This window comes from Monodelphis domestica, chromosome 6 (genome assembly GCF_027887165.1).
Source record: "Monodelphis domestica isolate mMonDom1 chromosome 6, mMonDom1.pri, whole genome shotgun sequence".
Lineage (NCBI taxonomy): Eukaryota > Metazoa > Chordata > Mammalia > Didelphimorphia > Didelphidae > Monodelphis > Monodelphis domestica.
The window spans coordinates 305,575,771-305,587,331 of record NC_077232.1 but is presented as its reverse complement, the minus strand read 5'-3'; positions in this window follow the sequence as shown (position 1 = coordinate 305,587,331).

Sequence of the window (11,561 nt, the reverse complement as noted above, 5' to 3'; positions counted from 1 at the left end):
AAGATCCGGAATCCTATTATGAGGCAGTCTGCACTGAGTGCCTGCTCTGTTTAAACTTAAAACAAAGTCAGAAGCCCCAGCCCAAACTTGTAGTGAGGACCTGAATCTCAGCTTGAGATGGGTATAAACCCAAAGTTTATACCTCCCAGGTCACCAACAAAGACAGTCCCCAGGGTGCTGAACTATGGGAGCTCAGACCTAGTTAGCCTTTACCAAAGCTCAAGGAAGAGCCATAGGATAAAGGAATCCACATTGTACCTGACATAATGGAGCCCAAAATGAAACCAAATGCCCCCACCCAAGCCTGAGGCTAGTTGAGCTCCAGCAGTGGGTATCTCACAGTGCTCTGAGCTCTAGAAGCCATCAGCAGTCTCAGGAGGTGGTTGAATCAGCAGTAAGAGATGGCTTTTGAACCTTCTAGCCCACAGGACATCATAACAACTTAAAAGAACTGAAACTTGAAGAAATAAGACTACAAGTAGAATCAAGGATAACTAAAGTTTAAGAGTGCCCTCTCTTTGCTGAGAACAGAGCTCACCTTTAAAATAAAAGTGAAAGTCAAGAAAAAGGTTGACAAAATAAGCAAACATAAAAAAACCAACCTAACCATAGACAAATTTTATGGCAACAAAGAGCAAGGCACAGACACAGAAGGAGACAGTGAAAGCAAAGCAAACACACTCAAAGCATCAAAGAAAAATATGACTTGGTCTCAGAATCTGGAGGAATTCAAAAAGGATTTAAAAAATTAAGAGTCGCAAAGGGAAAATGGAGAAGAGAAATGAAACAGTGCAAGAAGAAATGGTCCAAAATGAAAAAAGATGCTCAAAAGTTGACAGAAGAAAATCATTCTTTAACGATTAGAATTGGGCAACTAGAAGCTAATGACTTGATCAAGAATAAAACAAAATCAAAAGAATGTTTAAAAAAAGCAAACCTACATAAATCACATGATTATATCAATAGATGCAGAAAAAGCCTTTGACAAAATACAACATTAATTCCTATTGAAAACACTAGAAAGCATAGGAATAGAAGGGCCTTTCCTAAAAATAATAAACAGTATATATCTAAAACCATCAGCAAACATCATCTGCAATGGGGATAAACTAGAAGCCTTCCCAATAAGATCAGGAATGAAACAAGGACGCCCATTATCACCTCTATTATTTAACATTGTACTAGAACACTAGCAGTAGCAATTAAAGAAGAAAAAGCAATTGGAGGTATAAAAATTGGCAATGAGGAGACCAAGCTATCACTCTTTGCGGATGATATGATGGTTTACTTAAAGAATCCCAGGGAATCAATCAAAATGCTAGTTGAAACAATCACCAATTTTAGCAAAGTTGCAGGATACAAAATAAACCCACATAAATCATCAGCTTTTCTATATATCCCCAACCCAGTTCAGCAGCAAGAACTAGAAAGAGAAATCCCATTCAAAATCACCTCAGACAAAATAAAATACTTAGGAATCTATCTGCCGAGACAAACACAGGACCTATATGAACACAACTTCAAAACACTCTCCACACAACTAAAACTAGATCTAAACAATTGGAAAAACATTGATTGCTCATGGGTAGGATGAGCTAACATAATAAAAATGACAATCCTGCCCAAATTAATTTACTCATTTAGTGCCATACCCATTGAACTACCAAAAAACTTTTTTACTGAATTAGAAAAAACCATAACAAAGTTCATTTGGAAGAACAAAAGATCAAGGATATCCAGGGAAATAATGAAAAAACTGCAAAGGAAGGTGGCCTTGCAGTCCCAGATCTCAAACTATATTACAAAGCAGTGATCATCAAAACAATATGATACTGGCTAAGAGACAGAAGGGAGGATCAGTGGAATAGACTTGGGGCAAGTGACCTCAGCAAGACCGTCTATGACAAGCCCAACGATCCCAGCTTCTGGGACAAAAATCCATTATTTGACAAAAACTTCTGGCAAAATTGGAAGACAGTGTGGGATAGATTAGGTCTGGATCAACACCTCACACCCTGCACCAAGATAAACTCAGAATGGGTGAATGGCCTGAATATAAAGAAGGAAACTATAAGCAAATTAGGTGAACACAGATAGTATACTTGTCAGATCTTTGGTAAAGGAAAGATTTTAAAACCAAGCAAGAGCTAGAAAGAATCACAAAATGTAAAATCAATAATTTTGATTACATCAAATTAAAAAGTTTTTATAGAAACAAAAATAATGCCAATTTTTGTCATTTTTCTCACTTTTCTGTGTGCAAAGTGAAACAAATCTCAGAGCTGTTTTTGTTTACATTTTTCTTATTAGCAATTTGGAGAAGTCTTGATTTCAAACCCCTCATTTTACTGATGAGGAAACTGAGGTCCAGAAAAGTTACTTGTGTGAATGTTAGCCCTTCACCTAACCATCTCAGGAGTCATAAAGACCATGTGTTTCCTTTACATGATTGAGAAAGCAAGGAAGTTGGCACTGTCCTTGCTAGATATTATTAGGACTCTCAGTTTGGACAGTGATCTTGCACAATAAGTGCATTTACCAAATACACTTTGTGAATTTGATTACCTTTTACACCTGTCCAGCCAGCTTAAATGAAGATTGTGAACCTTCACACTACTGATTCTTTTAGTGTCTTATCCTGGATTTCCCACAATAGAAAGAGAGTGCCTATAATTCAAATTTTTCCATTTCTGGATCATATTGAACAATTTGAAGCCTTGGAATAAAATCCATTTCTACTAAAGGCACCCTTAATGGGATGAATTTGTAAGGGATACTCTGGTCCCAAGTTAGGCAAAAGACCTTGGGAATAAATGGTCAGTTGTTTCAGACTCTTCATGACCCTATTAGGGTTTTCTTGTCAAAAGATACTGGAGTGATTAGCCATTTCCTTCTCCAATTCATTTTACAGAAGAGAAAAAAAGAGGCAAACAAGGTTAAGTGACTTGACTAGGGTCACACAGCTAGTTAGTGCCTAAATTCGTACTTGAACTCAAGAAGACAAGTCTGCCTTAACTAAATGACAGGTACTCTATCCACTGTGCCACCTAGCCACCTAATTCTTAGGAATTAGCAACAACTTTGGTCTTGAGAAAAAACAGACAAAAGGAAACTGTTTTCATGAACAAGGAAAGCAAGGTGCAGAAAAGTTCAGTCCCTTGAAGATCACACAGCTGTTAGGTATGTGGGCTAGTGTGTGAACCCAGGTTTCCTAACTTCAGACCCCCCCCCCTTTTTAAACTATACTAGAGAACATGAAGTACGAACATTTAGGGGAATGAACCAGATCATGTTACAAAGAGCTGGTCGGAGTTGGAGTTTAAAGTCAGCCTGTAACAATAAGAAGTGTGACTTGGGCATCTGAGAGGTCTGGATCCCTCATTAAATTACAGAAGGATCCTTAAGATGCTAGGGGTGGGGTGGGGTGGGGAGGAGCTGTTGCATTTGGCAGTGGGGAGGGAAGAATGAGTCATCAGAAACACTTCCAAGTTTCTGTGCTTGGGGCAATGGTAATGCCTCCTTCAGTGTGTAGGCAGCTAATGTGGGGATGTGGAGAAAATTTAAAGATGAGGATGAGTTCAGATTTGATTTGAAATAGTGATGAAACAAGTCTACAGACACTGAGCACAAGGTCAACGTTCTTCTATTTATGAGGATCCTAGTTTTCTCTTTTGGCTTCTTGAGCACTTTTCATTCAATCTTAGCATGTAGCCATTATTGCCCTTTGATTTTTCAACTGTGAAATTACATGATGAAAAGAACCAAAACACTTCCTATTTCTACCCAGTTCCCATAGTTATTAGAATTGATCATCTAGACTCATTGTTTTGAAATGTAAAAATTAGCAGATCACGTTCAGTTCTTTAAGAATGATGGGGGGGGAGTGTAATAAATAATAATAAGGAACTATATTGATTGGTAATTGATACCAATTGATACCAATCAATATAGTCTCTTATCATTATTTATTTCAGGGCAGGGTGGTTACCAGGTGACTGGAGAACCAGGCCAAGAGATGGGAGGTCCTGGGTTCAAATGTGACCTCAAACAGTTCCTAACTGTGTGATCCCTGGCAAGTCACTTAACCCCCATGGCTCAACTCTTACTGCTCTTTTGCCTTGGAACCAATACACAATATTGATTCTAAGTTAGACAATAAATATTTTTAAAAATGATCCATCCTATCAGTAATAGAGAAAAGCAGATATATTCTCCATTTCTCCAAGGGAAAAAAACCATCCTACACAAGTAGAAGGAACCATGTGTAGACTACAAAAACCTTTGCTAGTCTTGAACTATGGATCCTGTGAATCCAGGTTTAACTGTTCTGAGTCACAGGTGTGCTATCAGGTAGTACTGTTCCATTTTTTAATGAATCCCAACTCTAATTAACTTCCTTGCTGTGATCCTAGACAAGTCATTTGATCTTTGTGCCCCTCAATTTCCTTATCAGTAAAATGGAGTCCTAGAAAATTCTTGGGCTTAACATGAAGACAGTGCTTTCTAAACTCTAATATGCCCTCTAAATGTGAAAATATCCAGGCAAAAGTGAGCCAGGGAAAGAAATCCTCTAATTGTCTACTATTTATCCAGAAGTACTCATGGACAATAGAGGAGAGATATTGAGAGGAATCTAATTCTAGTTTTTTGGCCTGTTGTATATGCCTACTTCCTGATGAAAGGTAACCAATCAGAAGGTATTTATTGGAATCTCTTCTTATTTTTCCACATTTTAACCTGGTTCAAAAACTTTCCTGCTTCCACCTATAAACATTAGGAAAATGAAGTCCTTGGGACTTAAGGGAGAGGGGTTGACTTCAGAATTGAGGATTTGGATTCTGGTGCCTTTTGTGTGTTCACTTCCCCATATGACCTTGTTCCTTTGATTCCTGTAGAAATCCTTCCATTTTACTCTGTTCTATCCCTATAACCATTCGCTTGCCTGCCTTGGCTTTTTGTTGCCTGTGTACCTGTCTTTTTACTTTGTATTTTAACATATTGCCCTAATCTCTCTCTCTCTCTCTCTCTCTCTCTCTCTCTCTCTCTCTCTCTCTCTCTCTCTCTCTCTCTCTCTCTCTCTCTCTGTATATATATATAATCTGGGTGGATTTAGATGCTTGCTAAATTTCTGAATCATTGCTTTTCCATTGTTTCTCAATCATACAATGAACATTCTTGGGATCACCAAACTGGAGTGAAAGGTGGGAATGGCATTACTACAAAGCTATTTCTGGGGACACTCCATATCTATTGGTGAAATGAAGAATCATGGAGATATTTGAAAATGTAATAATCACATCTTTAGAGCCAATCTGAGCAGCATTCACCTCCGGGCACAATGAGTTATGCACTGATGAAAGGAATACTTAATATCAATAAGGAGAGAAGGAAACAAGGAAAAGTGCTAGGCAAGCACATTAAAAATATTTTTCTTATTTGATCCTCACAACAAGCTCATGACGTAGGTGCTATTATTTTCCTCATTTTATAATTGAAGAAACTGAGGCAAATAGAAATTTAGTGACTTGTCCAGGTTGACCCAGCTTGGAATTTTCCAAGAGTTGAACTCTGGATTTCCTGCCTCCAGGTCCAGCTAGACCACCTAGCTCAAAAGTCTCTGAAACAAAAAAAGATCAATTTTGAACCTTGCCCTTTAACAAAATGTAGTCTGGGTAAGTATTCAGAGTTGCATTGTGACATAAATACATACTCTGCTGCCTGGAAAATGATCAGAAAGTACTAGGAGATTCAAAGTCATATCACTGAAGTTGATTATATAGAAAATTCTCACCTGAAGAATGACTCCTTAATATGCAGACTATTAGTTGGCAAATGTACAACTTTCACTTCACCATCTTCTCATCATCTGCCTCCCCAGCCCTTGTAACCTTGGATTCTATCCTCCAGGTCTCACAACTCTGATAGTGGAGCTTTTTATCCTATCTTACCCAGAACCAGGTCAACATGTCACTTCATACCTGCTCCTCAGTGTGTCATACCCTTCCCCCTACCCATTTCCAGCTCCTTTCATGTGTTGTCTTGCCCACATTTTTAAAGAAGAATTTAAGCTTCCCAAAGGCAGGGATAATCTTGTTTGCTTGTAGCTGTATCCCTAGTGCTTACCTTGATCACTCTATCTAAAATATTTAACACATAGTAGGTACTTAACAAATGATTATATCCTTCTTCCCTCCCTCCTTCCTTCCTTCCTTCCTTCCTTCCCTCCCTCCCTCCTTCCCTTCCTTCCTTCCTTCCTTCCTTCCTTCCTTCCTTCCTTCCTTCCTTCCTTCCTTCCTTCCTTCCTTCCTTCCTTCCCTCCCTCCCTCCTTCCCTTCCTTCCTTCCTTCCTTCCTTCCTTCCTTCCTTCCTTCCTTCCTTCCTTCCTTCCTTCCTTCCTTCCTTCCTTCCTTCCTTCCTTCCTTCCTTCCTTCCTTCCTTCCTTCCTTCCTTCCTTCCTTCCTTCCTTCCTTCCTTCCTTCCTTCCTTCCTTCCTTCCTTCCTTCCTTCCTTCCTTCCTTCCTTCCTTCCTTCCTCCCTCTCTCCCTCCCTATATAAAAACATCATATATGTATTATATCACATATAGTCACATATAACCATATATACACATTCACTATAATTTGTCCTCCTAAATGAATGTCATAATATCATAACTGGGCAGTAGATATTATTTATCTCCCTTTTTCCTGTGTGGATAGTCAAGACAAATTCCCTTGAATGAATGGTTACAGATCTCCTCCAAGAGACTCTGTAGTGTTACCAGGCTTTATGCAATCTGTACAATGTCATCTACCAGAGGGGTATCTGGAAGGTCTCACCATTTATCTGGAATAATTCAAATTATGCATGGGATCTCTTCCATGACAGTGGCAATGCCTGTGGCAAGTACACTCCTCCATTCTTATTATTGTTGTAGTTGTTTTATCTTGCCTTATATTTACCAGAGTGGCATTGAACAATATTATCTCTGTTATGTGAATAGGGGACACCATGGTGGCATTTTACTCTGCATAATTTTGTGTGTGAGTGTATGTGGACATGCCTGTTTTAAAAATAGACTCAAATCCAGCACTTCAATCCCACAAGCCTTTGCTCCACTTCCCCAGAAAGCTTTGTAATCTCACCTGGGCTGAGAGCGAGATGGGATATTTAAACCTGGTTGTGAATAGGCTCGGGCTCTTTTGGACTTTCGTTTTGTAACAGACGCGTCTCTTCCATGATGTGAGGTTATCCTGTCTAGGCCTCTCTGGCCTAGGCATGTGCTTTCTTATTCTGTATTTTCTTTAATCCTTAACCTTTAATAAACCTCTAAAAAATATAATACTCCTTTCAGAGAGAAACTAATTTCTACCTGCCTCAGTATCCCCTAAAATTTTAATCTTTACAGTGTGTGTGTGTGTGTGTTGTAATCAATAAGCACAGTAGGATCTTGCATTTTTTTGTGTATTTCAGCCAACAGTAGGTTGTTAAAGATATGGTTTATGGTAGAATATTGTTTGTGACTGTATGCCTATCCCCTATGAATAAGTATCTTTGATATATATGTAGATGATTCTCATCACATTTTATTTAAAGGGTAAAGTAGGCATATGGTTTAGTAATTGGTATTATTTTAATTGCCTTTTTGAGTGTTAATAAACTCTGAAATTTTGCTTTCTTTCCTTCCTTCAGATACCCTGGGAATCAATTCCTTATTACTCTCATAATTGCTTCCAGTACAAATCTCTATACACATTTGGTCTAATTCAGTTGCTTCTCTCATTTTTATTCTCTTTAGTGCCATTCCTACCCTACCCTCATCTTTCACCCCAGTACAAGCATTTGTTATTACAATGTCAGGATTCAAATGTGATGAATCTGCCATTCTTGGCACAAAAAAAAAAAAAAAACTAGTTTGTTATAATTTTTTTTTCTTTGTACTTTCCATTCTTCTGCTTATTGTGTTTGTTCTATTTTTATTTCATTCTTACATGTTTGCAGGACGAATTTGTTTATTTGGTTCTCTCTCATGACTTTCTTTAAAATAGGCTCATCCTTTGTTTTTTGTTTTTTAAACCCTTACATTCCATCTTGGAGTCAATACTGTGTATTGGCTCCAAGGCAGAAAGAAGAGTGGTAATGGCTAGGCAATGGGGGTTAAGTGACTTGCCCAGGGTCACACAGCTGGGAAGGGCCTGAGGCCAGATCTGAACCTAGGACCTCCCATCTCTAAGCCTGATTCTCAATCCACTGAGCCACCCAGCTGCCCCCTCATCCTTTGTTTAGAGATATGATAGGGTACATAATTTTCTATTATCCTCAGCAATATTTGACAAACTGATTGACAAACAGAAAGAGTTGATAGGTAATAAGAGGTGGTAGTGAGATAGATATAGATAGACATAGACAGAATAAATTCCTGTTGAAATGAGTGGTACCTTTGCCATATCTTTCCACTTGGCAAATTATAGGCACTGATGAGTAAGTTACCTTTGGAGTTCATTTGGTCTCTTTCTTAAGGGAGTTGATTTTTACTAGTCAAACATCTATAAAATTGTTTTAGTCTATTTCTATGTCTTTCTTAGGCTAAAATTGAGTTATTTCAATTATTTCCTTCAAGCTTTGTATAATTTTGATTTTTGGACTAAAAGGTACGTAGTCTGACTGTAAATAAACAAGTTAATCCAGGTTGGTGCTCATAACCACATTCTTAATTTGTCATTTCTTGATTTAAGTAAGTCAATTCAATTTTGAAATATTTGATGCTAGCCATATCCAAAGGGTCCTCATTCTTTTCTTTAAAAATATTCATGATAAATAGGCATGAACTTTCTGTGTTATAAGCAAATCTCTAACATCTTTCATTTGGTTTCCTGGTGTGTTTTCTAAGGCATTGCCTTCCATTCTGACTTATTGCTAACTTCTGAATGAAATCACCACGTAATAAAGTATGTGTTGATTTAATATGAACAGTTTTATCATTTTTTGTTAGAATTTTTCTACTTCATCTTCTACAACAGGCACTGGGGCACAATCTACAATTATTTTTGTTTGTTTTTATTTTTACAAATAGTTATCACAAATACTTCAATATGAGATAACCAGACATCACATGAAATGATGTCTCTTATTGCCTTTGGGTGAACAATGAGAGAGACTCATATAATTTCTTTATTTCCTATCCAAGGAAAGTCTATGAAAACCCAACCTTTCATTAGGTTTCAATTTCCTTCTTCTTCTTTTTGTTTATAGAAAGAATGTCAAGATTGATATAATCATTTCCTCTAGTGGTAAGAGTACTCAGTGGTCATCAGATAAGGATCTCACATTTAGAGTATCAATAGGAAAATGAAACTTTATTGATAGTCTGAAAACTGTGGGATTTTTAATTCCCTCTCTCATTATTCTGTCGTTAGTAATGTAGAAGAAGGACTGAGTTCCATTTAAATTTTTCTTTTATTTTGTGAGGTTCCATGACCAAAGAAACCAATACCAAGTGACTAGGCTGGTGATGATGATGGTGGTGATTCTTGGAAAAGTAGATTTAGTCTGTTGTCAGGAGTCTATAGAAGTCTTACCAGGATTGTATATCCTGCCAAAGATTGTGCTTCAGCGACAGTCATCAAGAACCCAGGGTCATCTCCTTGACAAAATGAAGCATCAGAGACAAACTTTTCAGAGATAAGTACTTCAAAACCAGGAGTTCCTAACCTGAGGCCTGTGAACTTGTTTTTTTTTTTAAATAAGATATTTTGATAACAATTTAAATATAATTGGCTTCTTTTGTAAGTGTACACACTTTATTTTATACATTTAAAACCATCATTCTGAGAAAGAAGCCATAGGCTTCATAGATTGCAAAAGAAGTCCAGGACACACAAAGGTTAAAAACAGCCCTACTCTTGATAGTTAGAAAATTGAATACATGTGCACAGATGCTTACAAAGACAGATGGCCAATAATTTTCCAACATTCATGTGTTCAATATAAAGAAATATGAATATCAGCCCTAATTTTATGAGACCAAAAAAAGGCAAAACAAACCACATAAAAGGATTTTGTTTACCAAACAGATCCAGAGCATTTTGAAGAGCTGAATCTTCACTCTAAAAAGGAATAAGGACCTTGGTCCAGTTTTGGGAAATCCCAGAAATAGAATACTATCCCTCTATAATCAGTGTGTGCTGTGTTCCAACACGGGACATGAAATAGGATGTCATGATACAGTTGCCAAGTCAACAATGGTAGTTTTGACTCTACTGCAGGCTTTTAAGACTCATTTTGGATAAACCATTTCCATGCTTCCTTGCCTCTCAGGCAGATAGATTTTCATCAAAAAGTCTATACTGTTTTTAGCATGGTGCTCGTCTCTGTTTTTCTCCCCCTCTTCCGCACCCCCCCCCCCTCCTATTTATCTTCATCTTGGCAGAATTTCTTCCCTGTGATTACAGAACTTAACAGAGACCAGAACAAGCATCTACTCATTTTGTATCCAAGTTTAAACCTTTAATGTCTGCTGAAAGTCATGTTGGTTGTGAAGGCAGAGATGGCTTCACAGAGAAAGCAAATAGAGTTTTATGAGCCTGGATGTGTGAAAAACACCATTAATGATTTGAGGGCCAGGGAGAGAAACAGGACGAGAGGTAGTGGTGGGGAGCAAATAGAGGGAGACAAAGAAAAAAACAACTAAACTAAAACTATAATTAATTCCACATTTGGAAAGGCATTTCATGTGTTACAAATATCTAAATGATTTTAACCTATTTTCAGTTTGTAGCAATAATCCAGAGGATCTGACCATTCAAGGTTTTGTTTCCTCCAATAGGAAGGCTTTTTTTTCCAGCTGATTGCCTGTGTCCTGATTTATCTAGCATTTAGCCAGTAAGAATCATTTGCCCTGTCCATGTCTTCAATGACTTCTTGTGCTTGCATATGATATTGTATCCAGAGAAGACCTCCTTCTCTTCCCACCCTACCTCAAGGCAAATGAGATGCTATGCCTTGTCTTCCTTTTAACAAGCCTTTAAGAACACGCCTACATCTGAGAGCCTTATCTTCTTGGATAGTCTTACAATGCCTGCTATGATTAGAGCACCATCCTTTTTTGCTGAGGTCTAGATTACTTGGTGGTGCTAAAAGCTGACTGATTCAGTACTACTGACTGGTGCTGAGTCACGGTACTAGAAATCACATAAAACCCTGAACTGGCTCCCACCTCGTATTATCATCTCACCCTGGACAGCAGTTTAACAGGAGACTGGTACATGGGCAGAGGCACTTTGCCAACCCTTCATTCTAAAAGGTCATCTAGCTGGGTCAGGGCTGGAGACCAATTACCAATGATGGTGAACTCTAGTCCAAACTGTAAAACTATAAAGTTATCATGAACTTTAACACTAGAGAACTGATCAAGAGTTATACTAAATTGAGAGAGACATTCCCACTTTGACCAACAGATAATGGAAAAAAAATATTTTTAAATCATCATCTTCATGGAAGACCATCTACTAAGGCTTATATGTGGTACAGAATGTGTGAGTGGAGGGAATGCCTACCCTGACAAACTCGTAGAACCTTTAATA